The sequence below is a fragment of the Nanorana parkeri genome, unplaced genomic scaffold (genome assembly GCF_000935625.1).
Source record: "Nanorana parkeri isolate BGI_ZX_2015 unplaced genomic scaffold, ASM93562v1 scaffold281, whole genome shotgun sequence".
Classification (NCBI taxonomy): Eukaryota; Metazoa; Chordata; class Amphibia; order Anura; family Dicroglossidae; genus Nanorana; species Nanorana parkeri.
This window is the reverse complement of record NW_017306549.1, coordinates 1,065,939-1,092,991: the sequence shown is the minus strand read 5'-3', so window position 1 is coordinate 1,092,991 and position 27,053 is coordinate 1,065,939. Positions and strand designations below refer to the sequence as shown.

At 40.6% G+C, this 27,053-nt stretch overlaps 1 protein-coding gene across 3 annotated transcripts in view; it reads right to left on the bottom strand.

The window, feature by feature from the left end:
* The window catches only part of STXBP5 (syntaxin binding protein 5), a 321,945-nt gene that overhangs the window by 237,264 nt on the left and 57,628 nt on the right, over nucleotides 1-27,053 (bottom strand). The gene's annotated exons all lie outside the window — the stretch shown is intronic.

Below are 27,053 nucleotides of genomic sequence, written 5' to 3'. Positions count from 1 at the left end.
GCTGTCCAGGAAGGGGGGGGGGGGGGCACTGGGGAGCTCACTTGTAATATACACACACTGCGCCCATTTCCATGAGGATATGTAGAGGAAAGCCAACAAAGAAAAATTAAGTATCTTTGTTCTTTTACAGCAACTGCATATGCCTGCTTCATGTACACCTGGTGTATATTGCTGGCATATGTTTTTTTTTTAAATAGCTCAGTAAAAAAGGTGGAAATTGGCTAGTCACAGCTCTCTGCAGGGACATGATCGAGAAGTGATCAAGCGATGGTATGTGTTCGCTCACTTCCCAATCTATTGAGCCGACGTGTGACAGTTTCATTGTCACACGTCGGCTCGAACTATGAGGTGGAGTGAAAATCAATCACCTCATAGTTCTCCTTTAAGGTCTCCCTTTAGGGAAAAAAAACAACAACAACAACAAAAAATGAAACACAACAGTGACTAGACAAGAACAAATAATAAAATATGGAGAACTAAAATGTTAGTAGTATGAGAAATGCTCCTTAAATGACATTTCCCTATTGCTGTCATTTTCTGATGGAATGCTTATATAAAAAGTCATCTCAAGTAACTCTAGTATACATATTGTGCTGGTCTGACTGTGCTGTTTCTCAAGTAAGCATATTCTAATTCCTACACACACTCGACCTTATCTAATCAAATATTAGACCCATATTTATCTGTATACAGCACTCACTCCACCCTTCCTAATGTCTTATCACATTATGAGAAATTTCTTCTCAGGTGGGTGGAGTGAACGTTTGAGCAAATAAAAGCACATGCAAAGCGTGTAACTACATAAAACATGGTGACAGTTAACCATATGTACCTGCTCATTACAGCAATGCCACTAAAGGTTACTACTGTAGAACTGGAGTTAAAGTGACATTAAACTCAGAAGTTAAATCTTAAAAATATATTCAAAGTACCCCAATGATACATAAAAATGTATCATATTTGTGTATCACTCAGCTGTAGATCCTCAAATCATCTCTACATTCATGATGACAATTAACTACCTTCTGGAGGGTGGCCACTTTTGTTACCCATGTTCCCTGTGTGTGTTGTAGAGTCACCACACCAAGCTCGCTCCTGTGATGGACTACAATCTCAATACAAATGAGTAAACTAAATGTGAGATTATAGTCTGTCAGATGAGTGAGCTTGGAGCGGTGGCTACTTTACAACACACACACAGGGACCATGGGGGACAGAAGTAGCCACTCTCCAGAAATAAGGACAGTCTCAGCACCAATTCAGAGATGATTTGAGGAGCTACAGCCGAGTGATACACAGATAAGGTATTTTAATGGATTTTTTTTTTTTCAGACCGCACAGGTCTTAAGGATTTGCATTTCTGTCCAAAAATACAAAGTTAAGAAATGTAGCTTGGTCATGAACCCTCCCAGACTGGCTCCTAGCACTGCCTCTCACAAACTTTGTCTTGCTATCATCCTGTTATAATCGTCTGTACTGTAGGATTCCGAAAATTATATTTGTTGCATGTGAAAATACATTTGATCATTTTTAATGAATACACAACAGTAATTAGTGCTATTTTTATAACTGCTTCAAGTTCACTTTTTAAATACATAAATATGGGAAACAATATGGTGATGAAAGCTAGTGTATCTCTATGCAATTACCACCTAAAGAAAAGGTAGGTGAAGTTACCATCAACCATTAGTTAAAGAATTGGTTGGCAAAGGGAGTCCTTGATATTAAAAAAAACTCTTACAAGGAAAATTTTGCTGAATAAAGGGTAACAGAAAGGGTGAATTGTTTACCTGTCATAAAAGAAAAATGCTACTCCAGGCTTCTTTGAATGTTTGTCACTGCCAGACCTTAGGCATTAGCATGATTTCTGCACTGTTCACTCAGAGTTCAGATTGCCTGACCCTCCTACTCAGCATTGACCACATCTTGGAGGCTTTTGATCATTTGAGCAGCATTGAAGGTAGTTTGGGTAGCATTTTTACCTGGAAAGACATGCATCTTACCCAGTCTAGTGCTCTTTATTCCTTCCCATCATTGCATATTGTTATATTATGTGGGCCTGCCATTGCTGATCTCCTTATGAAAAAATATGGGGTTTGCCTGGCCATCTCTGGGTTGAATACTGTAAGCCACTGTTAGGGAAGAAGCCAAAGTGTGTGCCAAAACTCCTACCAGCGTGACTAAACTTATTGCTCTCATTTTCTTTAAGGCAGCTGGGCTTTTAAATTTTACAGTCTTTTTCATCTTATTTGTTCTAAATTAATATCTACTGATCAGTACGTCATCTTTATGTACTCAGCAAACAGGTCCACCCATGTATGTACAGATTGCATAATATCTCAGGATTCGAAGGAAACGCAGTTAGTAAAAACCAAGTGTATGCTAAAGTATTAAGTAACAACTAACACAGTAAGGTTTGAAACACAACAGCCAAAAATGACATTTAACATACATTCACTAGCTCCCAATGCTGGGAAATTATTGAGCCTTACGGTTTCACATACAGGCACGAAGCTCTATTTTTACCAACATTATCAATAAAAAACCTTTGATGCTAGGACAAAGTCAACAGAGCCTTTCTGTACAAGATGCTCCCTTGGAAACTGTGTCGGATAAAAACTTCTGCACTATCACTGTGTTTAGTGAACTGAACTAGTGTCAATGCTTATGATTTTCCAGTTTTTACCATTAGTGAATTCTCTCTATAGTAATACAGAGGTGCAGTGCATTCTCTGTATAGTAATACAGGAGGTGCTACCCCCTTCACCTGGCCCCTAGCCAATCTAGACCTAACCAATCTATAACCCGTGTCAGAACTATCAATATAGCAACCATAGAGGTTCTATGCGAGGGCGGGGGTCTGGTTAAGACCAGGAGGTGTGTGTGTAAAGTGTATGTAACCCTAAAATATATTTTCACCATTACTTTAGCTATGCACAGTCACGGTGTCATTTTCATTCTACCTTTTACTATATTCCATGTAGTGTGCTCACAGTACCTGGTTGACCCTGCCCCCTTCTTACTCGTTCACACTAACCACACTAAACAGAGAAGCTCACTTGTGCTAGCATGGTCAGTTTTAGTCTTCTATGTCTATCACAGCAGAGGTTCAGCTCCCCGTATCTCATGGCATCAGTTAATATGACATGCCGTTTACAATGATCCAGTCACTGGTGATTTGTCACCAGCATCAGGATCACAAGAGTGTTAAGCCTTAGCATGTGTGTGTTAGATAATTATCTCCATCTTAGTATGACTGAAACAATGCAGAATGTCAAGAATGGATGTCAGTGGGATTCTCACTGACAGTAATGCAACCCAACTCCCACTGGCACCAGTGCAAGAAGGGGCTTTTATTTTGTCCCCATGACTGAAAAATCCATAAGGGACATTTTTCTTTCAACCTATCACAAACCCTCTAAAGTTGGTAGAAAGTGGGAAGAATTCCTCTTTACATTGGTGGTCAGTGGGCTGAAGAAAGCCCACTCACATTGGTCAGTGAGCTACAGAAAACCACCTTGCATAGGTGGACAGCATGCTAAATAAAGCCCCCTCAAATTGGTGGTCAGGGAGGAAGAATGTTATGTATACCGATATTATTAGGTGAACGTTGTCTTCATGTTAATAAGATCTGATACTTGTTTAGACTGGTTTTGGTGGGTTTGTGATGTCAAAGGTGTCAGGGGGGGGGTGGTCTAACGGGTTGTACTCTGCATCTGTATGTCAATTTAAGTTTACTTTGATGTGTGTAGTTTGTCAATGCCAAGCCTGATAAAAAAAAAAACCTGTGCGGCCCCGAAAGCGCTGGTTTTACTTGACATGGTTCTGAATAAATGAACACTTGGTGATCCTTAAAGGGATTTTTGGTGTGCTAGTGACATTTCTCATATAATGACCATCTGCGGTCACTACACGCAACCTTCCCTAGTATTTGGGACATACGGTAAGGCGTGCGACAAGACATTCATACATACAGGGAGGAAGAATGCCCCCTTTTGTTGCCGATTGGTGGAAAGAAAAATGCCTCCTTTGCATTTTCACTTCCACTGACTACAATGTAGGTGGAATTTCGTCTACCCACTGATCACCAATATAAAGGAGCATTCTTCCTCCAACTAACCACCAATGTAAGGTGAGACGTTTAATAGCTTTTGTGTTTTTTCCTTTCTGATTGATGTGGGGGGGGGGCATATACATGTTTTATTTATTTTTTTACTTGCTGTACCATGGCCCTTTTTCCTTCTGCAGTTTGCAAAGGAGACACCTGTGCATACACGCTCCCAGCCAGGAATTGAGCCGTGCTGTGTGCGTCCATTGACACGCCCCTGTTCCTGCCTCCTCACAGTATTTTGACCGGCAGGTGCAGCAGCCCATCGCTGCCGTGGTCTCTGTAGCATCGGGATCCTGTCTCTCAACCTGGAACTTCAGGACACACCACAAATCATCTGGGAGCCAGCAGCTGCGCACATGGAGTGTAGGTAAGTGTTTGGAGGTGGGGGCATAGAAAGGTAGTGGGGGTGCTTTTTACCTTAATTCAGAGAATGCATTAAAAGGTAAAGAAAACATATAGCCCTTTGCACTACTTTAAAATGTATGAACCAGTGGTGGTTAAAACTAGATGAAAATTGGTGAGGCCAAACATGGACCAGGGAAGCAAGAGATCCCTTTTTCTTAAAGTACATATAAATGAGTGATCATTTACTTTTAAAAAACCTTGTCACCATGTCATTAATTTAAAACAAAAATCAAATCACATGTGCATTAATGAAAACTCTTCCTCTTATAGACATTCAAAAGCCCTGAGTGAGATACAAGGTAAAATGCACATTCAAGTGGGGAAAGGACAAGAACTGCAAGTAAGCTTTTAAAATACTTGATTTTTCAATGTTAAAAGGATACAGAAAATGTAGCGCTATTTCCTTCCATGGTCTCACAGAGGCACCGACATGGGTCACCCCTAAACAAATGTCTGGGCTAGTGGAGTTTAGTCAATGGCCCCTAAAAGAGGACAGCCAATGCTGACAGCTGACCCTTCTACTCACCAACAAGGAGCAAGTGTTAAACTCTAATGGGAACCCTTCAATAGAAACCTGCTAGGTGTTCTAATCCCACTACACACTATCCAAAAGGAAAACATTATTTAATAAACCCCCTGCCTTTGAAAAACATCAGCCAGCACTTTGAGCCACTGATGGCTCTCAACCTTGGCTGTTAATGGCTCTTGTCCTCACCAATGATAGGGAAAGAAATGAGTGTAGTTTCCAATCATATGATCACTGTGTGAGCTAGGACATGGCAATTACCTGTGCAGGCTGGACCTTTGACTAATGAGCCTGCAGATGGCACTGCAGGTGCCACTGCAGCCTGAAGCGGCCAGTGTTCAACACTGCAATTGACAAATGCTGTTTCGGTAATACAAATATACTTATTTTATTTTTGTGCATTTGTCAGTTTATATTACTGCTGGCTCAAGAGCTTTGAGTACACACCATCCCTATACAAAAAGGCTTGCTGGAAACTGCGCTGTGTAGTTTTCCTTCTACCCGATTAGCTGCCTTCACAAGTTTCCTCTATTTTTTAAATTAATACCGTATTTTCTCCAAAAATGCATGAATTGCTTACTTCTACTTTTAATTACAGCCAACTGCATCAATATATCAGTACATTTATTGTTTGAAAGGATGTAACTGGCAGCACCTTTACTTATAGGGCTGTGGTCTAAGACAGCATTCAGGATGTAAACATTGCAATAACACACTGCAAATGTATTAAGATATTTCTAGATATATTAAGGAAAATGACAGCTAACACCTCAACATTCAACTTTCTGCAGCCCATCTTTTTAGATATTACAGAATGGTCTGTAATTTGCTCAGTGCAAATTAGAGGAGATTGTATTGAAGAACTTGTGTAAACTGAAAACTGAACAGGTGTCCAGTAACCAAAGCATCCGGCAGTATTACTCGAAGCATACAACATGTCAGTCAAAAAGACTTTCTTTTTCTGCACATCCACTTCTTGAACTCCTTGGTTTCCCCCTCAGACATAAAACTGCTTTACCCAATTGCTACATTTATTTAAAGTAGTGCTGTCACAATCCTGAGTACTTGAGACTAAAGATATCATTAAAAAAAAAGTACATAAACATTCAGTAAAAACAACATATAAAAAAAACAAAAAACAGTTCCAGAGACAGCAGCAGGCGGAGTTAAACGAAAATCTTAATATTTCATGTCAGTTGCCTTTAGCCCTGCCCCCACCCACCTTTAAGTGTATCTACTGGTTATGAATATGATGGCGAGATCCACTGACCTACAGGGAGGCTGAGGAGGAAGGGGTGGGTGAACCTCAACGTTTAGAGGACAAGAAGAGATTTGCATGAAACTTTACCTACTTGTCACTACCCGGCGGCCGGGCCCCCCAACTCTGCGCCAGGGCAATAGATTCAAAAGGAGGTTGAGGCCAGAGTGTTGCACAAAATTTTGGCCACTGTACTGGATGCTGTCAGAGGATGGAAAAACAGTGAGCAGCAAGTGTAGGATGCTGAAGAGTCTAATCAATAGAGTAAAATTAGAAGACATGGGCTGCCAGGGAGAAAAGAATAACACCTCTTTTGGTGCAAAGACCTGCACTTGAGCAGCAACAGTATCACTTTAAAAAAAACAGCCTTTTTTTTATATACAGTATAACAGGGCTTGACAGATTTTTCACAAGGGTATTTTGCAGGGGACAGGGACTTTAAATTTTCTTTTTAGGCATTTTTAATTTTACTTTTTTTTTTTAACTAATTCGAGATGGCGATAGGTTCTTTTTAAGGTGACATTAGGGGTCTATTAGACCACTAGTGTCACCTCTTCAAATCAATAGGCTTTAGCTGGGGGAATGACAGCCGCTTGCTGTGGCAGCTGAATGTAAACACAGCAGGCAGTGACTGGGAGCAATAGCCAGCCTGGGGAACTGCAGTAAACAGCGGCTGCAGCAGTCTGTGTCAGAGGGGACACAGATCCCTGTAGCCAATGACAGCCTGTGAGGAGAGACCGCTGACAGCGAGTCTGCAGCAGGGAGGAGAACAGCATAATTATTGTGGCAGCGGTGGGCGAAGAAAGAGGTGCAGTAAATGGGCTGACAAAAGCCCATGCACGAGGACGCAATTTCTAGTCGCATTGGCGACCTGGCGCCTGGGATTTATCAAGCCCTGCAGTATATACCTCCCCCTACCTGTGAAACTCCCGTTTACGAAGGCTAAAATTATGAAGTTTTCTTGTTTGATTGGGTTGTACTTTTAAATAATAACCACAGAAAATATTTGTCAAAGAAGCTGTACTACAATGATGTCGACTAGAAAAGGGTTGCCCATAATAAATAATTTTAGAAATTAGATTCAGAAATCTCTAAATCATCGGAAAATCATTGGTAAAGTAAAGTGAACTTTATTTACACTTACACTGTTCAGCTCTAAGAAATTAACATTATATCTTATATTTAAAGGAGGAATGAATGCCAATTAAGTTGTTCGTAAAAAGCATCAATGCTAATTTTTGCAACCCTAGAAAAATACATTATTAATGCTCTATTTGTATTTATTGTGCTTTAAGGTATCTGCTTAATGCATTCAACTAAGTTCACTCCTGGTAAAGAAAACCAAGGCAACAGGGTAATTTGGGCAATTTGCAGTTTTTAACTAGCATATGACATCTTGCATGCTGTTATGTAATTCAGGAAAATACAAACTCCAAAGGAGTGGGTAGTTTAACACACACAGTTATATGTAGCACATCTTGATTATATGCATGGATCATATAAGCTGGATATATTTATAAAAAAGATCGTTCAACCCTGGGGGTGCATTCAATGGGGCCCTACAAAACCCTTGACAAGCACTAGATTTTTCAGCCAATATATTCTAACTATATGACCCCATGTGGGGGCAAACACATTGCCATTCCCGCCCTGAATTATGAACCAGAATGTACAAGTAAGGTAACAGTGAAAAAAACAGACCTCCCGACAGCCAGGCAAATCCAAAGGCCTCAAATTAAATATGAATCCTTTACATCTACGTACAAGGTATACAATAATGTCGTATTTGTCCTAATACACTTATGGGAGTCAATACTACTACAAGTCAAGACATTCTGAGATTTTCATTTAATTCTGTGCATTTATCCATTAATTATAAATATGTTCTATAATGCTGTCGGTGGATATGGTCATAGATTACTGTAGACTTCTGGTGACAATAAGGGCTCATTCACACTAAGGCATTGTGGTAAGGAACGTTATGCAATCAGACATCCCAACCTGCAAAACCTTATTTCAGGGAGGTTCCCCTCTCATTTCAGCGAGGTGCCCTTTTTGTTTTTTGGGTTGTTTTTTTACAGCGGCCGTCGTCAGAATATGTATACATATATGTATACACATATACACATATATACATATATACACACACACGTAAAATAAAATCCATATACCAATAATACAATAATATTATATATTTATTTATATATACACATCCGATTTGTGAATTGATATTCAAGTATCTGTCAGTGTAAAGGTCACAATTTATTAGACAGCACAAGACCTTTTTAAAAAAACACTGAGGAGTAAAGTCCCTGATACACAGTTGACTAGTTGCTATGGGCTAACAACACTCTCTCAACCCTGCAGCAGTGCCTGTACCTGCTCTCAATAGTAGTCTATGTCCACCCTCTCTGTGCAGCAAGTAGCTTCCTCCTTCTGAGAGCCAAGCCTCGTTCTGAGGCTACTCTGGAGATCACATGACCTTCCTCAAGGAGGTAAGCCTCACTCTGAAACTTTACCCACTGATATCTTCTCGGAAACGTTTACTCAGAGTAAACCTTTCAGGGAGAAAATGCCTCTCTCGCAGACATCAAGGAGCTGCTGTCCAAAAGAGGGAGACTCCCTGAACATCAGAGGAACTTGAGATCCCTGTGCAATTGTGGTGCCATTTGCCGTTAATGGATCTGCAACACACCTTCTCAATGCAACTGCACTGCAGCGTACCACAATGTATGGTAACCCACTACTGGCAGCCCAAATATTTTAACGTACCACAATGGACCAGCGTAGTGTGAATTAATGCTCATAAAGTAAATTTCCTCCTTTGCAGTTAAATTTGAGAAAGCCCTCTATAGATTTGTTGTGTGTTCCTATTCACACAGCATACGGAAAAATAAATTAGGAAATAGTTCTTGGCTTTTGGAGGTTTTTGTTGCAGCAGGCAAAATTGCTGAATCCAGGTTTCCCTAAGGACCTTCACAAGGATCAGTCCTTATAGAAAGACTTCGGACAGGAATGTGTGGATGGTGTTTCTCTCATTTACATCATTAGCATACAATGCAGAAGCCAGACTTAAGTCCTTAACCCTTTGTTAGGACAGGCAGTGTTCAAAACTACTTTACAAATTTAATGAAATGAGCCAGCATAGTACAGGCAGGGTTAACACAAAGCTGTTACAGCCCCTCCTAACATAACAAAGAAGGAGAAGCGAGTAGAAATGTTAGACCTTAAGAAGCCCTAACCCAAGCAAAAGCAATTTAAACTGAAAGAAGTATTTTAAAATACTTTTTTTTTTAGCTTATGCCATGCGAATGGGAACATGTAAGAAATATAAAATTTGTGATATCCCAATTTGGCTGCAAAAGTGGAAATGCACTTTAAGTTATATCTGCTCATAGCTCAGGTTAACTAGTCCTCCTCAATAGCTAATAAGATATCACTGTATTTGGTAAACATGTTCATGAGTCTACCATATGCAAGTCTTTTAACAGACCGTGGGTCTATGGCAGAACACCATGGAGAAAGGCGCTGTTCTCCCAAAAAAACATTCTTTGTGTCTCCAGTTTGCCAATGGGCACCTTGGCAAACCACAACACTACTGGTGTCTGTGAAGGTTCTAATTCATCCAGGTCATGGTACATCTGTAGAAATTAAGTCAAGGCAACTGGACTTGCTGTAATTTTCTTGAAGATGTTTCACTGGCCATCCAACCAGCTTTCTCAATTCAGAATGACTTGTACAAAAATTCTCTAGGAATCTTTGTACAAGTCATTCTGAATTGAGAAAGCTGGTTGGATGGCCAGTGAAACATCTTCAAGAAAAATACAGCAAGTCCAGTTGCTTTGACTTAAATGTTTACAGACACAACACTACTGGGAAAATGTTTTGTGGACTGATAAAATAAAGGTTAAAATTGTTCAGAAAGAATATTCAGCATTATGTATGGTGCAAAAAGGGCACAAGTTACCAACATCAAAACATCATCCTAAAGGTGAAGTATGGTGGAGGGGACATCATTATTTGGGCTTGCTTCACTGCCTCAGTGCCTGGACCACATGCCATCATCGAGGGGAAAATGAATTTCCAAGCTTACGAGAATAATCCTACAGGATTGTGTCAGGGTGGCTATCCACCAGCTGAAGATTAGTAGAAGTTGGGTGATGCACTATGACAATAGTTCTAAGCATCGAAGTAAATTCACCACAGACTGGCTTCAGAAAAAGAAAATGCACCTTTTAGAGAGACCAACAGCCCAAACCTTAAAGTAACATTAAAATCACCCCCCAACCCATCCTGCTTTAACCCTTTCCCTGCCACCGACGTAAGGCATACGGCAGAACAAAACTATTCCCAATTGGCCAGGTCAGTATTCCTTACGGCAGTGGTATTTACAGTTCTGCTATAAGCTCATGGTCGCTTTAGCTTTATTAGAATAATAAGGGACTATATGCAGGAATTTGTAAATGAAAATGGAATATTAAGTAGCAACCAACCTGAATTCATGAAAGATTGTTCTTGCCAAACCACTCTGTTGACACTCTACGAAGTAGTCAGCATTAATTTAGACAGATGAATAACAGTAGACGTAATGTATCTTGACTTTACTAAAGCATCTGATACCAGTACCCTACAAACGTTTAATCCACAAACTAAGGTCTGTCGGTTTGGACGAAAATGTATGTACATGGGTGGAAAACTGGCTGAGCGGTTAGATCCAGAGAGTAGTAATAAAAGGTTAATATTCCAATTGGACAAAATCAGTGAGAGGGGTGCCCCAGGGATCAGTCTTGGGACCAATCCTTTTTATTTTATTCATAAACGATACAGAGACTGGAATAAATACCCCAATCTCAGTTTTTGCAGATGATATTAAACTTTGTAGGGCAGTTAATGCTCAACTAGACATACATTCACAACAGAACCTAGATCAAATTTGGGCCTGGGCTTCAAGATGGCAGATGCGATTTCATCTAGAAAAATGTAAGGTTATGCACATGGGAGCTAAGAACATGTGTGCAAACTAATACCTAGGGGGTGCTGTGAAGGGCAGACCTGGAAAAAAAACTGGGGGTCTTCATAGATCATTGATTCAGCAATAGTATGCAATGCCAAGCAGTGGCAAGCAAAACAAGCAAGATACTATCTTGCAATAAAAGAGGGATCCTATCAAGGGATAGAAACATAAATTTTACCACTTTATAAATCACGAGTTCGGCCACAACTTGAGTATGTGGTTCAGTATTTGGGCACCAACCCTCAAGAAAGATGTCCACATAATCAAGCAAATTCAGAGAAGGATTACTAAATTAATAAAGAGGATGGAAGGCCTGAGATATGAAGATTGCCTCCAGAAATTAAACTTATTCTCCTCAGAAAAGAGGCGCATAAGAGGGGACCGAGTTGTAATTTTCTAAATCATTAAGGTGGACGGAAGGATTAGGGGAAAAAAGTTTACACCAAGAACTTTGTTGATGACGTGAACACAAGAGGTTAGAAGAGAAGAGGTTTGATCTTAGACTGCGTAGAAGTTTTTTTTACCCTGAGAGTAAAAAAATTGTGGAATTCCCTCCCACAGTCTGTGGTGTCCACTGATAAATTGTAGAAACTTCTAGACGGGTTTCTTAGTTCACAAAATATAGAAGGGAATGGAAAATAATAAGCGTATTCAATTCGGTGAAACCCACACACACGTTGAACTGGATGGACCTGAGTCTTTATTCAACCTTACCTACTATGTAACTATGATTCTTCATATAACGCTCAAGGTAAGGCGGTGTGATGTTTATAGGAGTCTGCTGTTTATAGGGCCATCATTCACAGTCAACTCTTAAATGATAACCCGAAAGGCTTTTAAAGAGTTAACATGAGTACCACAGTTCTTCTCTGTTTCATAAAGCCTGACAAATTCTTTACCTATAAACTCAACATAACTTTTTTTAATATAAAAAAAATGGTGGATAATATTGTGTTTGTGTGCACTAAAATTAAATTTAAATGCATTTTTCACTGAAAATATAGATTTGATAAAACAGCAGTACAAACTGTGTATCACATAAAAAATTGCAACGGCCACTTTTTAAATTCTACAGTATCTCATGTAAACAAAAGTGCATTTTGTACAATATTGTGAACCATAAAATAACCTAAAACCAGGCCACATGATCCCACTGTTACACAAGTTGCAGCCTAGCAGGAAGGATCACTAGGTCTTAAATCACAAGACGCAGAGAAATCTGCCCATCAAAAAACAGTCAACAGGCTTGATACAGGGAGATACTCTGCTGCCAATGAGTCAAGACCCTAGCGGTTTAAAGAATCTGGTTCTTTAAAAAGGAACAGGATCTAGGTTACTTAAAATAAAAATCCCTTTATCCCAGCCACAAACCTAATAATAAAAAAATACAACGTTATATAAAACACAAGGTTTAAAATGTTTGTTTCAAGTAGGGATCTAACTTAGAACCTCACTATCAATAGCACAATTATTCTACAAGGTAAACTGGCAGAATTCTCTTTGTGCTCTCAAGTGGTTTAAAGTGTATGTAAACCCAAACAATTAATTTCTCTTATTCACTGAGTTTTGGTCCGTTAAATATGCAGTTGAAAGTGTTTTGTTATATCTGTTCAATAAGTGCAAACAATACTAGTTGCTCAGATCAAAAATTCAAAGTGGTCCGGTGTGTTGTGCAGACTTAGTGTGATCACACATTAATGAATGATGTTAAATGCTGAGAATCAGCAAATACCGGCATTACAAAGCCTGATATAACTCGTCACGTACAGTGTACGTGGCCAGTCATATAGGCACAAAGTGACAAGACGTACACTGTACGTCTCCCGTCACGAAGGGGTTAATTAATTAGCCCTCCCAGTTTTTATCTTGGGACTGCATAATGATTAGCCTTTATGTTGTGGAGATTGGAGAGTGGGTCGGTCCAAGTAGTGTGGCAAAAGAAAACTAAGCGAGGCTGACAACACAATAGGAACTCTGATCAAAGTTCATTACTAGCGGAAACCGGTATTATTCTCTACTTGGGGAAAAAAACATGAGGAAATGTGCAAGCATTGCAGAGATGTATAGCATGTTCACAAAATACATACAGTAGCACAAGCTCCGTTTTGTGAATAAGAAGGAGAAGAGGGAGGCGAAAATGTGACCCTAGTGCTGAGGTCTATGAGACCAGCACAGCTTACATCTGAGCACCCTGAGGTCTATGAGACCTGCATGGCTTACATGTGAGTGGACACAGAAGTATGGGACCTGTACTTCAACCTGCATGTAGAAGAACAGATTTGTCAGTTCTAGAATAAAGCCAGGAGAGGAGGTTTATTTTCTGCCAACAGAATTTATTTTTTAAAGATAATGTTTTTATTGGAGAAAGTCATAGACGACAACATTTACATACGAAGAACAGAAAATAGAAAATACCAGGTCTGTACATCTGGTCGACAGTGTAACACAACAGGCAGGCACAGTGGTAAAATACCAAATTGTTGCAGCATAAACATGTAGGATCGTACACAGCCTTCCCAGAACTTCTGTATATACCCCGTGCAGTGAGTTAACCTCCTCCGAGGGCACTTAGGTGATAAGTACTGTGCTTTACCAAAGTATGCCCTAACACATTACACGCATCATATTCTGTGCCATGTAGTGCAGAGAGGGAAAAAGCAGGAGGGAAAGAAAAAAGGACAAGAGATGAGAAGAAAAAGAAAGAATGTAAAGCAAGGAGAAATAGAAATTAGTCAAGCAAGAAAGGGAAAGGCGAAGTGATGTCCAGGGTATAGAACAACATAGTACATACTAATACTGTCAAAGAAGGGGTATTCCCATATTCTCAACGATTCATGTGGGTATCCTAGCCACCCCCTTGAGGGAGCGCTAGTGAATCAGTTAAACTAGTAGCTCATGAAAGGCGTCTGTGGTACAGAAGTGTATCCAAACACTCCACACCTCATAAAATTGGGAGTAGCGATCATAGAGATTGGCCGTAAGTTCCTCAGTCCTACATCAATCCATTCCTTCATGGAGGGATTCAGAGAGGATTTCCAGTGCCTCGGTATCACCGCCCTAGCCGCCAGTACAAAAAATCTAAGCAAGCCTTTCTTGATCGACTTGTAGGAGCCCTGGAACATGGAAAGAAGGGCCAGCTGTGGTGTACCCTCCACCTCTATGCCCGTCAGTTTCTTGTAAGAGGAGAAGATGGAAGACCAGAACTTGGCGACTCCAGCGCAACTCCACCATATATGTAACATTGAGCCAGGATGTAAAGAGCATCTCCAGCACAGGTCGGACGCCTGGGGGTAGAAGACTAAGTCGGGTCGGGCAATAGTACCACCTGGAGAGAATTTCGAAATTGCGTTCCTGGATTCTACTAGCTATCGAGGTTTTATGTGTGAAAGTAAGCGACCTGTTAATGTCCGAGGGGGAAAAGGTACATGCAAGGTCCGTCGCCCACTCATTGAAATACCTGGGAACGTCTGAGAAGGAGAGTTGCAGCAAGAGATCATAGATAGTCGAGAGGGCCCGTCTAAGTGGCTCAGTGTCCATACATATCCGCTCGATGGGGTACAGTTCACTGTGTAAGTCAACGCGTCTAGCCAGGTTGGCATAGAAGTCTCTAAGCTGAAAATATTCCAGCCAGTGTCCGGGGGAACGGAGCAGACTCTTCCAGCAACGAAGAAAGAGTGCGCAAACCCCCTTCCTTGAGAGCCAAAGAGAGGGGAGTGACGTCTGTACTCCGCCATCCCAGAAACTGTTCCCCATGTTGAGCTGGGGGGAACTCTGTGTTGCCCATAATAGGCGTCAGAGGCCTTGGGCGCGAGGAAAAGGAGTCCTGTTTAAGCAGCGAATCCCAGACTCTAAGTAGTGGGGGCAAACAACAGGGGAGAGACCCCAATGTCGGATCAATCCACGGCAGAGATGAGGGAGATAGAGGCGATATCAGCGCTTCTAGCTGTACCCATAGTTTGTGTTGCGAACGGGATATATAGAATCAATTAGTCTAGTGAGCAGGGCAGCCTTATAATACAATTCAATATGGGGTAAGCCCACTCCCCCATGCTGTTTCCGACGCACCAGCACAGTGTACCGGAGGCGAGCCGCTGAGTTGGACCAGACAAAACGTAGTAGTGAGGAACGCAATATACGAAAAAAAGTGCTCGGTACTGCAATCGGGACCGTTTGGAACATATAAAAAGGAGTCTAGGCAAAATGTCCATTTTAAATAGCGCCAACCGACCAAACCAAGAGTGGCTTAAACGAGACAACTCCTTCAGTTTGTGCTGTACAGAAATGAGTAGGGGTGTATAATTCAACTCATATAGTTGCTCAGGTAGGAGAATAGCCTAAATTCTTTTATGAGAGGGAAAGGCAATCAGGGGATTAGTGATATAGAGGAGGAGATCATCCGCATATAGGCTTAATTTAAATTCCCTGCCTCCCACCCGGATTCCACAAATATCAGGGTTGGAGCGCAGAGCAGACGCCAAATGCTCCATCGCTAGGATGTAAAGGTAGGGGGAATTCCAGCAGAATTTATATCTGCTGTAATACAGGTGAGTTTGTTGTGCCCACTGTTGGGCTTCAATGCAGTAAAATGTAAGATACAGCGAATAAAAGGAGAACTATGGGGTTAAGTCTTTTCCCCATAGTTCTCCTTAGGGTAACGGGAGGACACAAACTAGCATCCTCCCGTCACCCTAGGCTCAGTATACCGCGAGCTGTAGCTTGCGGTATACTGAGACGGTGCAGCTGAAGCGGATCCCGACAATGCGTGACTGACAGCTGGCTCTGCCTATCTAAAGGCAGAGCCAGCTGTACCCGCCCCCTCCCCCGTCCGTTCCGCCAGTCAGCGCTGGCGGATCGGAGCGGGGAGGGGGGAATCCAGCCCCTCCCCTGTCACGACAGAGAGCCGTGACAGGATCGACAGGTGAGCGAACACCGGTATGTGTGCGCTCACCTCCCGATCCACTGAGCAGACCTGTGACAGTCTCATTGTCACAGGTCGACTAGAACTATGAGGTGAGTGAAAAGCACTCACCTCATAGTTCTCCTTTAAGAAAAAGGATTGCTACAGATTAAGAAAATTGCCCTTACTTCTTTTAATCTCTTAACTGTAAAGCATGCCTGAATATAATTCTTGAGTGGTGTATGCAAATTTTAGATAAGTGCATGTCAGACATGATAATTTTATATTTTTTATTTGTACCGAAACATATTTAATTGCATCAATAATGAACAACAAACACATACTCAGTCTATAGTGTGAACATGAAAAATAGAGGAAGATACAAGCAAGCACTAGGTTAGTCGTAAAGTGCCAGTTGCTTTTCTTAACGTATGAACATATGCTCACTCATCAGGAATAAGAGACTGTTAAAAAGCTTACTACATTGCTTAGGAGCCATGCAGACTTTTATGAAGGTTTGTTCAACCATGCAGAAATGACAAGAAAACTCTAGGTCAATATTTATTTCTGAAACTTAAAGCAACATTAACCTGAAAGCTGGTGGGAACAGGTAACAAATAAGCGAAAGGAATGGTAAAGCTTACAGTGAATGGATGTGTTTTACTTTTTAATACAATGCAACATTTGCAGGGGGGAAAAAAATGTAGTGTGTCAATTGTTAGGACATTGTGTCAACATTAGGATAAGATTGAGTTGTGTTGAAAGGGGCACAAATTAACATACCACAGTGACTGTTACACAGGTTTGTGATTTCCTAAAACACATACAATCTATATACACACACAGTATAGAAATATATCTACTGTATATTGTACACTTTATTTAGCAATTATTATTTTTTTACACTTTTTTTTAAATGGGAGGCTCTGGATCTGGTCAGTGGAGTCCACCATGCAGCTGTTGAGCAGTAGATCACTTCTAATATTGATCTATTGCTGGCTGCAATCAACCAGCAACAGATGACTACAGAAGTCATCTGTTGCTGTAGGGAGGGACTGGACAAAGCTGTATTAGCTCTGCCCTGGCCTCCGTACACAAAGAAGTGCCATCACTACTCCCAAAGCAAGGAGAATGTAACTGCATTCTGTCTACATTCTACAGCAAATACTTCCTAAGGAGCATCGGATGTCTAGGAGCTGTTCATTTCAGCTCCTGGGCTTAATGCTTGGTCCAGACTATTACAGACAGCTAGCAGTCCCAGCAGGTGCCTCCAGGAACCGTTTTAAGGTGGTGCTGGGATGAATAGCTGCAATCCCAGTACCGCTTTACTTTAAATTCACTTTAATGGGCACATGTTTCACACAAAAAAAACCAAACACTCATGAAGGCAACAAAGTGTAGAGATGTAGAGACATATCACTATTACAAAAAGCACTTGGATCCATTACATCCATTGCATTACACAATCAACTAATAAAGATATCTGTTGAGCAGTTATTTTAAAGGCAAACATACAGCACATCCATATACAAAAAAAAAACAAAGTCTTTCTAATAATCCCATTTCATCCCATCTCATTATCCACTTATATTTGAAGTGCCAGAGTACTGGCAGCTAAAGTGATCTAAATGCAGTCTGGAAAGGCTCAGAATGTTCTTTAGGAAAAAGAAAAAAAAAACAACAAAAAACAGTGAAATATGTTGACGTAATTTCAATGAATCTCTGGTATCATGCAGAGCCTGGATGAGCTTAATCTTACCAATTTGTAGGAGGAAGATCCTCTGGCAGGCTGAAAAATGATTTATTCTCACCCAAAAGCTTTTGGCCTCATTTATTTGTCAACAGAAATAATTGAAACCATTCATTGCAGTTTATGGCTTAGAAAATGTTGAACATGTAAAACTCTTTAATGCACTTGGGCAATAAAAAAATATACTTGAAGGATGTAGGAAATAACAACACTTATGAGGTATGTCTTAAAGTGTAAGTGCTGCTAAAACTTTTTCTTTTTTGTTTTGGACAGCATGAAGAGGGTTTATAATCCCTCTAAGGGCTTATGCACACCATGTCTGGACTAGAACGTTTCTTGTCCATACCTAAAATGTAGGGATGCACCAATATTAGTACTCGAACTCCCCAAATGCTCCGATACCAAAACGTCTGGTCAGAGGGAGACCTCCCTCTGACCGGCAGTGGCGAGGGAGCATGGAGTCGGCTTCCTTTACAATCAGGAAGCCGGGTGGTATGACCCACCTCCTGGCTTACTGATTGGTTAGGAAGCCAGGCTGCCTAGCAAGAAGTGAAAAAAGTTTAAAAAAAAAAGGGATGCAAACAGCAATAACAAGCTGAGAAAGGGACTCCATTTCCCCTACACACATATAGACACCATTACTTCTAGTCTTGTGAAACCATTGTCAGGAGAACAGGCAGCGAGAGGAAATCATTCTAATGGAGCCTGGGGAGTTACAAATAGCAATAAAACCTCAGAGGTCCCATATTCGCTATTCTCTCCAAAACAAGAAAAACAGTTTTGGTGGCTGTTAAATCACGTTGTTTACCCATATCTTCAGAAAAAAATCACTTCTACTGTCTTGGTAAACAACCTGCTTCCCTATTTATAATGGTCTGGCCCTCTCGCAAACGGGGTGGCGACCCACCAGTTGAGAACCAAGGCTTTAAAGGGGCATATTTACATAGCAGTAAAGGTGACTGAAAAAAAATGCTTCATGTAAAAACAAATATACCTGGACAATTTACCTACAGTGAATGTTAAGGGCTTATTTATATACCGGTAGCAGTAAATATAAGTGTGTGGCAAACACATTTGTGGATTTATGAACCCTACTGAAGCATATTAGTTGATCGTTTGCTAAATCGTTTTGGCAGAATCTGGCAACAATTATGATGGGTAACTTCAGCAGACACCCATGATTGCTTTTAAAAACGGAAAATGATTGAGAAAAAAAATAATGACACGGAGTGTTGGCTGAGTGTTTTCATTCATGCACGCCCATTAAGTTTGCATGGCTATCCATAAGTAGTCTGGTTGAGGATGAGTCATTGTTGGATCCACATTGTCCAGAAGAAAAATAAATTGCATTTTGCCTTACAAATTCACCTCCTGTTATAAATCCAAAAATCAAAACCAAACTATATGATGCAGATTATTAAATTACATTTTTTTAAATGTCGGTGCAAAGGTTTAATTTTCTGCCTTCAAAAGGGGCTTGCAATAGTCTGCTCAATAAAGCAGAACATATATCTTAGCCCATTTTAGTAGTTTCATCAGGTACTCTTGAAGATTTTCATTTTAAAGATTGCCTCTAAAAGTGGATTGCTCATATTTGTAGTAGAAAGCATGGTGCAGCAGTCTGACAGCACGTTTTTATGTTGACATTTGCATCCAGACTTGCCAGATAATGGAAAGCACTTAAACTATATGTATTGACACAAGTGTAAACTACCATGCAGAAAGTTTGTAAATTGAATCCAAATCACTTAGTGTAAAGTGTTTTGAAATACCGGTCTTAACATTTTCATTCAAAATGAGAATTTTACATTTCAACACCATGATGCAGGAATGGCCACATTTATAAAAAAAATTAGAAACCTAACAGCTTTAACCAGTTGACATCCGCGGTGTTAAACCCCCTTCCCATCCAGGCCATTTTTCAGTATTCAGCGCTGCGGTACTTTAACTGACATTTATTCCGTCATGCAGCGCTGTACTGAAATGAATTTTATACCCTTTTTTGGGGACAGATAGAGCTTTCTTTTGGTGGTATTTATTCACCACTGGGGGTTTTATTTTTTTACTATATTAAGGAAAAATTACCGAAATTTTACAAAAAAAACAGTTTCCCCTATATTAAATGATAAAACATTTATTATTACCCAATTTTTTGGTAAAATATAAAAGATGGGGTCACGTCGGGTAAAAAGACACTAAACATGTCAAGCCTTAAAATTGCGTGCGCGCGCGAAACCTCAAAAAACGATAATACCCAAAATTGGCCCTAGGCGACGCTTTAAAAGCTGTTACCGCTCATCAGTTTAGTGTTATCAGTGATTGATGGCCCTAAAATGATTGCTCTCACTGCGACGTTCGCGGCGATATGTAACATGTGTAGCGCAATTGTAATTTTTGCGCGCTGGGGCACCGGACGCGTATTTACGTTTATAGGCGCGTAAACGTGGGGGTGGGGGAGTTAAACATTTTGGGGGGGTTTTTTCCCCTTTTTTTATATGTGACTTTTATTTTATTTTACTTTTTTATGTGTTACTTTTATTTTTTTTTTTTTATATTTATTTTTTTGCACTTATTGTTATTGCTATTATATAGGGGGATAACAACCCCCTATATAATAGCAAAGGCACACTGACAGGTCCTCTTTATGGAGATATTAGGGGTCTCTAGGACCCCTAATATCACCTATGGACCCCAAAAGAAGCTGATAAAGCAGAGATCTGCTTTATCAGCTTCTTCTCTCTCCAGATGACTGACAGGTGAATGCGGAAGTGATGTAACACACATCACTTCTGCATTCACAGCCCGGACGGGGATCAGCAAGGAGCTGATCTCCCGTCCTCCTCCTCCTGACGCCCTCGGAGCCGGTCCCGGGATCCAAGATGGGGCAGCGGATCCCGGGAATCAAGGTGAAGATGTGCTCGTTCGTTTTGCCGCGAACGAGCACATATAGGCGATCGGCGGGCTATGGATCCGCTGATCGCCTATATGTGAAACACCCGGTAACGGGTGTGTGCATTGATCGGGTCTTTTCTGCCCGTGCGTGCCCGCTAGGGGGCGCGCGCGAGCAGAAAAAAATTGCCGTCTGGAGACGGCAACCCGCAGATGCTGCAGTGCCGTCCGTTCGTTTTTTTACTACGGGCGGACGGCAAGAGGTTAAACAATCTTATTGGGGACTACAACATAAACTTGGTTCTGCTAAGACACAAAGAAAAAAAAAGTCACTTATCGGAGTAGAGTTAACAAATAAAGTGCAGTCATACCAGATCCAGAGAGTGGTATGGTTTTGTCTAAGCCATTGTAGTGCTAAGTCTCCAGATTGAAAGGGTGACAGACTAACATTGCCCAAAACTGCAACCCAGTTATGGCAGAAGAATGCTACCAGGAATTGCTCCTCATGAGGCATAGATTCAAAATCACTTTTCACTAAGTTGAACACACTGTTTTACAAAAAAACATCCCTCATCGTGCCCCTGCCCCTGCTTTTATGTCCCCTATTTTTAAAGTGAATCAGTATTACAAACATGGTGCAGCACCTCGTTGAGCCTTCTGGTGTGGCTAGAAGCTTTCCTATTAGGCCTTCCCTGCAACAGTACTGCCAATAAGTCTCTTTCCTAATGAGATATGGATTATGAGCTGATGGCTATTAACTGGCTAGCACACCCTGCCAGTTTTTGGCAGTGGTGCTAACCAATCAGAAGTCTGCATCTTGCAGGTAGCATCCCTTTAAGAAAGTGGTGTATTGGATTGTATAAATGACGCTTGACAGTAGAAGCTCATACACTGCCTTTGATCCATAGTACATATACAGTACACACGTCCAGTACACTCCAGTCTGCAGCAATAGAATTGCAATGCTAACATGAATAGGTTAAATGATCCATAGTACAACTACATATTATGTACTATGGATCTTTTAACCTATTCATATTAGCAGGGGATAATTGTAAATCTATTGCTGCAGTGGACTGGACGTGTGTAACATACATGTACTACATATAGAGTACACTGCAGCAATAAATTTACAATTCTCCCCTGCTTACATTAATGGGTTAAAATGATCCATAATACAACTAAATGTTATGTACCATTTAATTTATTCATATTAGCAGGGGACAATTGTAAAATCTATTGCCTGCAGCACACACTGCAGACAATAGATTTACAATTATCCTCTGCTAATGTTAATATGTTCTTAACAGCGACCCCCCTTGCCCTCACTCACTGTTCGATGATGGCCGGTGCCTCACGATGTGCCCCGTTCGCCTGCCAGCTAAATTAGGACCCCCACTTGGAGCTCCTCCCACCGGACCAGCGCTAACTTGCTGCTGCTCTCCCAAACAGCAGCCAGAAGGTAAGGGAAAAAAAATAGCGCAAGCTTCGGCGCTATGTATCGGAGCATTTTGACAAGTACAAGTACTTGTCAAAATGCCCTGTATCGGTCCCGATACCGATCCTAGTACCGGTATCGGGACATCCCTAATTAACACCTTCCCCAATATCATTAATAAACAGGTTAAACAATATAGGCACACCACTCTCAACCTTAGACCAATCTGAAAAAGAGACATTTGTCAATACTTTCTGGACACGTTCCTGTAGCCAGTTATCTATCCATGTACACACCATTTCATCTATGCCCTTAGATTTCAGCTCGTGTATTAAGAGTTTATGTTGTACCGTGTCAAAAGCTTTGACAAAATCCAGATATACCACATCCAATAGCCTACCGCCATTCTGATCTCCACTCAAGCAGTGGGTCTGAATGCAAAACACAGTATTTGAATATATGTTTCTAACTTTTTAATGATAAATGTGTGTCTGGGCTAAAAGAAAAAAAAACCCACAACTATTAGGTACAGAAAAAAACATCTGGATTCTGCCAGAAATCTAGTAAGCTGTTAAAGCGGTAAAAGGGTGGGCCAACTCAATATTGAACCCTACTGACTTAGACTGGGATGCCATTAAAGTTCATGTGCGTGTAAAGGCAGGCGTCCCAATACTTTTGGAAATATAGTGTCTGGGATGGGGAATAAAAATTGGCTGATCGAGGAGTACATACATGAACTCTCTCAACCAAGGGTTACAATAGTGATGCTATGGTACTTTGCACATTTTAAAGAGGAACTAAAGTCCCATACATTTTAAAATGTTATATGCATGCCAAGTAATTTAAATGCGTCACACTTGCAGGCATTTCTTTACCCATCATAGAAACTTTATACCTTTACAATAAAAGTATGGCAATACATATTTTCAATTCCCATACATTGATTTAACATAAAATAGATAGATAGATAGGATAGATAGATAGATCTGTTGGGGCATGGAAGAATTTAATGGTACCTGGTCTCATCAAGGTTGGGAACAATGGCTTTAGATGACACTTCTATAGATGCTTATGCCTGTGCAGTTTGTTGCTGTGTTCATGCGTCTGCCCAGATCAGCCTCCTGCTCCACCCTCTCACTCTGTGACTTGCTACAAAGTTACATTCAGCACTCGGGGAAAGCAGAGTGAGCACTAGTTGAAAGTATACTTAGGACACATATCTCCAAGATTGTCACCGTAGGCAGTCATTTTCCCAGAAATCAACAACCACTGCTTTTTGGATAAAATGTACAGATTTTTTTTTAAATATATGGTTGCTGTATATTGTGTCATATCAGGAAATTAAGCAGACATATAAAGTTAGCCATAGGTCCACTTTGAGTTGGATGGCATTTAATATATTTAACTTGTGGCCAGTGAAACCCCCACCTCTTCCCCTAGAGCCTTGCCCCATTTTTACATCGGCTTTACAGTGCGTTATGAAAACCTGTCCCTATACATTTATGTACCCTTAAAGCAAATCCATTTACTTACAACAGCACTCAGATGGGACTCAGTGAGGCAACACAAAGTATTGTGGTTAATCACAAAGAAAAAAGTAAGCATTGGTCAGGTGCCTATTTACTGAACTCTGATCTTTTCCACAGCTCCATGTGCTGTCTTTGTCAGTAAGCTCAGCAGAGTGTCATAATAACTATATAAATGAGCTTTTTACCTGCAGGCAGCTCCTGGTCCCAGATAAACTCAGAATGTGTGTAAATTACGGACATATCTATGTTATGGACGTTCTAAAGAAGACAGCATTTTAACTAGAAAAACCCTACCAAGCAATAGAGGTGTAAAATCAGCCTCCTAACAGTATGTTGGCCATATATAGTGAGATTTTTTTTTTCTCACTACAAAAAACATCTGATGAGTTATCAGTATGCATCTTGGCCCCAAATAATTTTTTTTTACTCCTGCTGCAATTAAGTAAAAAAGGTAGTTTCAGCAAATGGACAATTTAAAATATACATAAATTTCAGTGGTTCCAGGCCACATAGTGTAAGTTTCCAGATGTGGACACTTTTACCATTTCATTTTGCTGTACGTTTAAGAACGACAGCCAAGAACATGTTAGAGATCTGAAAAAGGCAAAGTAATCTACAATAGCCAATCAAATTATTGTCTAATGCAATGAACTAAAAATAACTTGTAAAATGTGATCCGCCGCTAGTGGGTGCATCTGCAGTCATAAGTAATTTGGCTGCCCAAGTGATCCTCACCTGGACACACGGTCCCAATTTCCCATACCCTCTCTCTTCTTCTAATAGAGCAGTATAAATTAGAGATGCACCAAAATGGAAATTTTAAAACCGTAATGAAACCGAAATAAAAAAAAAATGTCAGGCGAAACCGATACCGAAAATGTTTTTTATATCGCCCCCCACACAGCTCTGCCGGACTGTGATAGGCGGCTGAGCGGTGTGGGAGCAGAGACGCCGGCCGCTCACAGCGCTCTCGTCCTGCAGCGCTCGGCCGGCTGTCACTTTCTTTTCTCCCCGCTGGAACAAAGAGTAGCGCCCAGCGGGGAGAAAAGAAACCAGGGATGCGCCGATGTATCGGCCGAAACATGGCTATTTCGGCATTATGCCAAAAGTGCCATTTTCGGCCGATATGTTTCAGCGCTGATATATCGGTGCATCCCTAGTATAAATCCTACTTCATTGCTACACCACTACTCCATCATTGCCCAGGCGCACAACAAATCATAACATTACCAACAACTAAAGCACTAATTAAGTGTGACATGCAGAGAAACCCTCTGGTTCACAATGTCATTATAACAGTCAAATGACACATCAGCTAAATCTACCTTCACAGCATCAAAAAGGCAGTCAGTAAGAGAGACAAAATCTGCTTGTCATTTGCTGACAAATCCATAAGGTCTATCACAACCTCTGTATCAAGGGTTAAAAACACAAGAAGAAAAAAAAAAAAACAAACACACACACACACACACACACACAAGAAGGAGTGACAGGTTTACATTAGTGTAGATTAGCTTCCAACAGAAATAATACATAAAATACGCTTCGATTTCTGCCCTATAACACGGAACATTCTCTCATGAAGACTGAAGGATTGCCAAAGCAAGTCAAAGTAAATAGCTGCTTGCACAATTGTTCAGGGAGTAGCTAGACTATCCTAAATCATTAGGTTTGAATTGCCCATAATAACTTCAATTCTGTGTTACCATCCAATATGGCAGCTGTCCAGTTCAATTCTTGGAGCTTTAAATTCAGCACAAGGCACAAGATGTGACATCTCTTTATTCTCCCTGCACATGTATACAACAAGTGTGAGCTACATGGCACATTTCCACAGTCGATCTCTCACAATGGTTTGCATGCCAAATTCATTTGATTAGTATAAAGCCAGAAAAGGCAACTACTACTGAATTTCATTGCAAAAAAAAAAAAAGGAAAAGCTGATTTTGTTTGTAAATAAAACAAATTACATAATGACTGTGTCAATGCACTATATCCATAAAATAATACTGTACTAGTACAGGAGTTCCCCCAATATAAAAAATAAAGAAAAACCTAGTCTGCCAATAGTATGTGGTTTAGTACGATGTTATCATTCTATGCAGTATCTCAGTCTCCAGATACAGCATTGACTTCTTATAATAGAAGGTACTTGCATGTCCTCACTGCCATAGCAAAACCCCCAAAACAAGGAGCGCAGTCTCTGCTTATGGGGAAGTGGGCAGATTCATTGGTCATTTTACCTATCTGTGCACCTATAGAACAAATATAGCAATTATTTTAATGAGCCAGCATTACCAACTGACATAAGGCTGTTTCAGGCTTGTTAGCCCTCATCAGTGCAAGATATGGCTTTACTGGTTTTATGGTGTAGGGCTTAGGTAGTCCAGGGGAAGAGTACAACCATTAAAGTTGCAGTGAGACAAAACAAAAAGAACCAAAAAGCCAACCTCTAGAACTGTGAGGTACAGCATTGTCTTCTTACAAAAGGTATATAGGTATTTACACATCCTTAATTCAGGATTCGTATCCCTATTCAGAGCAAGATAATAGCTGCATGCAAGTTAGTAAAACTGGCTCTGTAGAAATTATGGCTATATCTGTGCTACACACCAGCAGTTCCAGATGCAGAGATGGCTAAAAGGGACAAAAATGCTTTGTGGATTGGGAGTAGACAGAACATAAAAAAGTAGAAAAAAAAGTTAAATAATAAATTGACATCAAGGTTGTGCTTTACAAGATAAAGCATTTGCCCCACAAGATACATGATCTGATGAGCACCATATTGATCCACCATATTAGTGCCCGTGATGAGGATTCTAATCCATCTTGGGCTGTTCTCACTCCAATGGTTTACCCTCAGTGCTGATTTAATCCGGGTCACATGCCAATCGAGCGTGACACAGAAATCCGGACACTGAGAGACATGATGACAATATTACAATATACTAAAAACACATCTTAATAAAATGTCCACAACAATACTCTACTGAACTAACTGGGAATCTGTGTAATATTATGAGAGTGTCAATCTCTGGAATTTAAGAGACATATTTGACTATTACATTGGGGCACCATTAGTAGCCTCGTTTACCCATAACATTTGGGCAGCTACATTTATGGGACTTCACCCTCATCTTTAAAATGACAACAAATACACCTTTAGAAATTCTTTGTAATGGCAATCTACAAACACATACTTCTAGATAATTGCTGGCTTTGTATTCTGTACATAC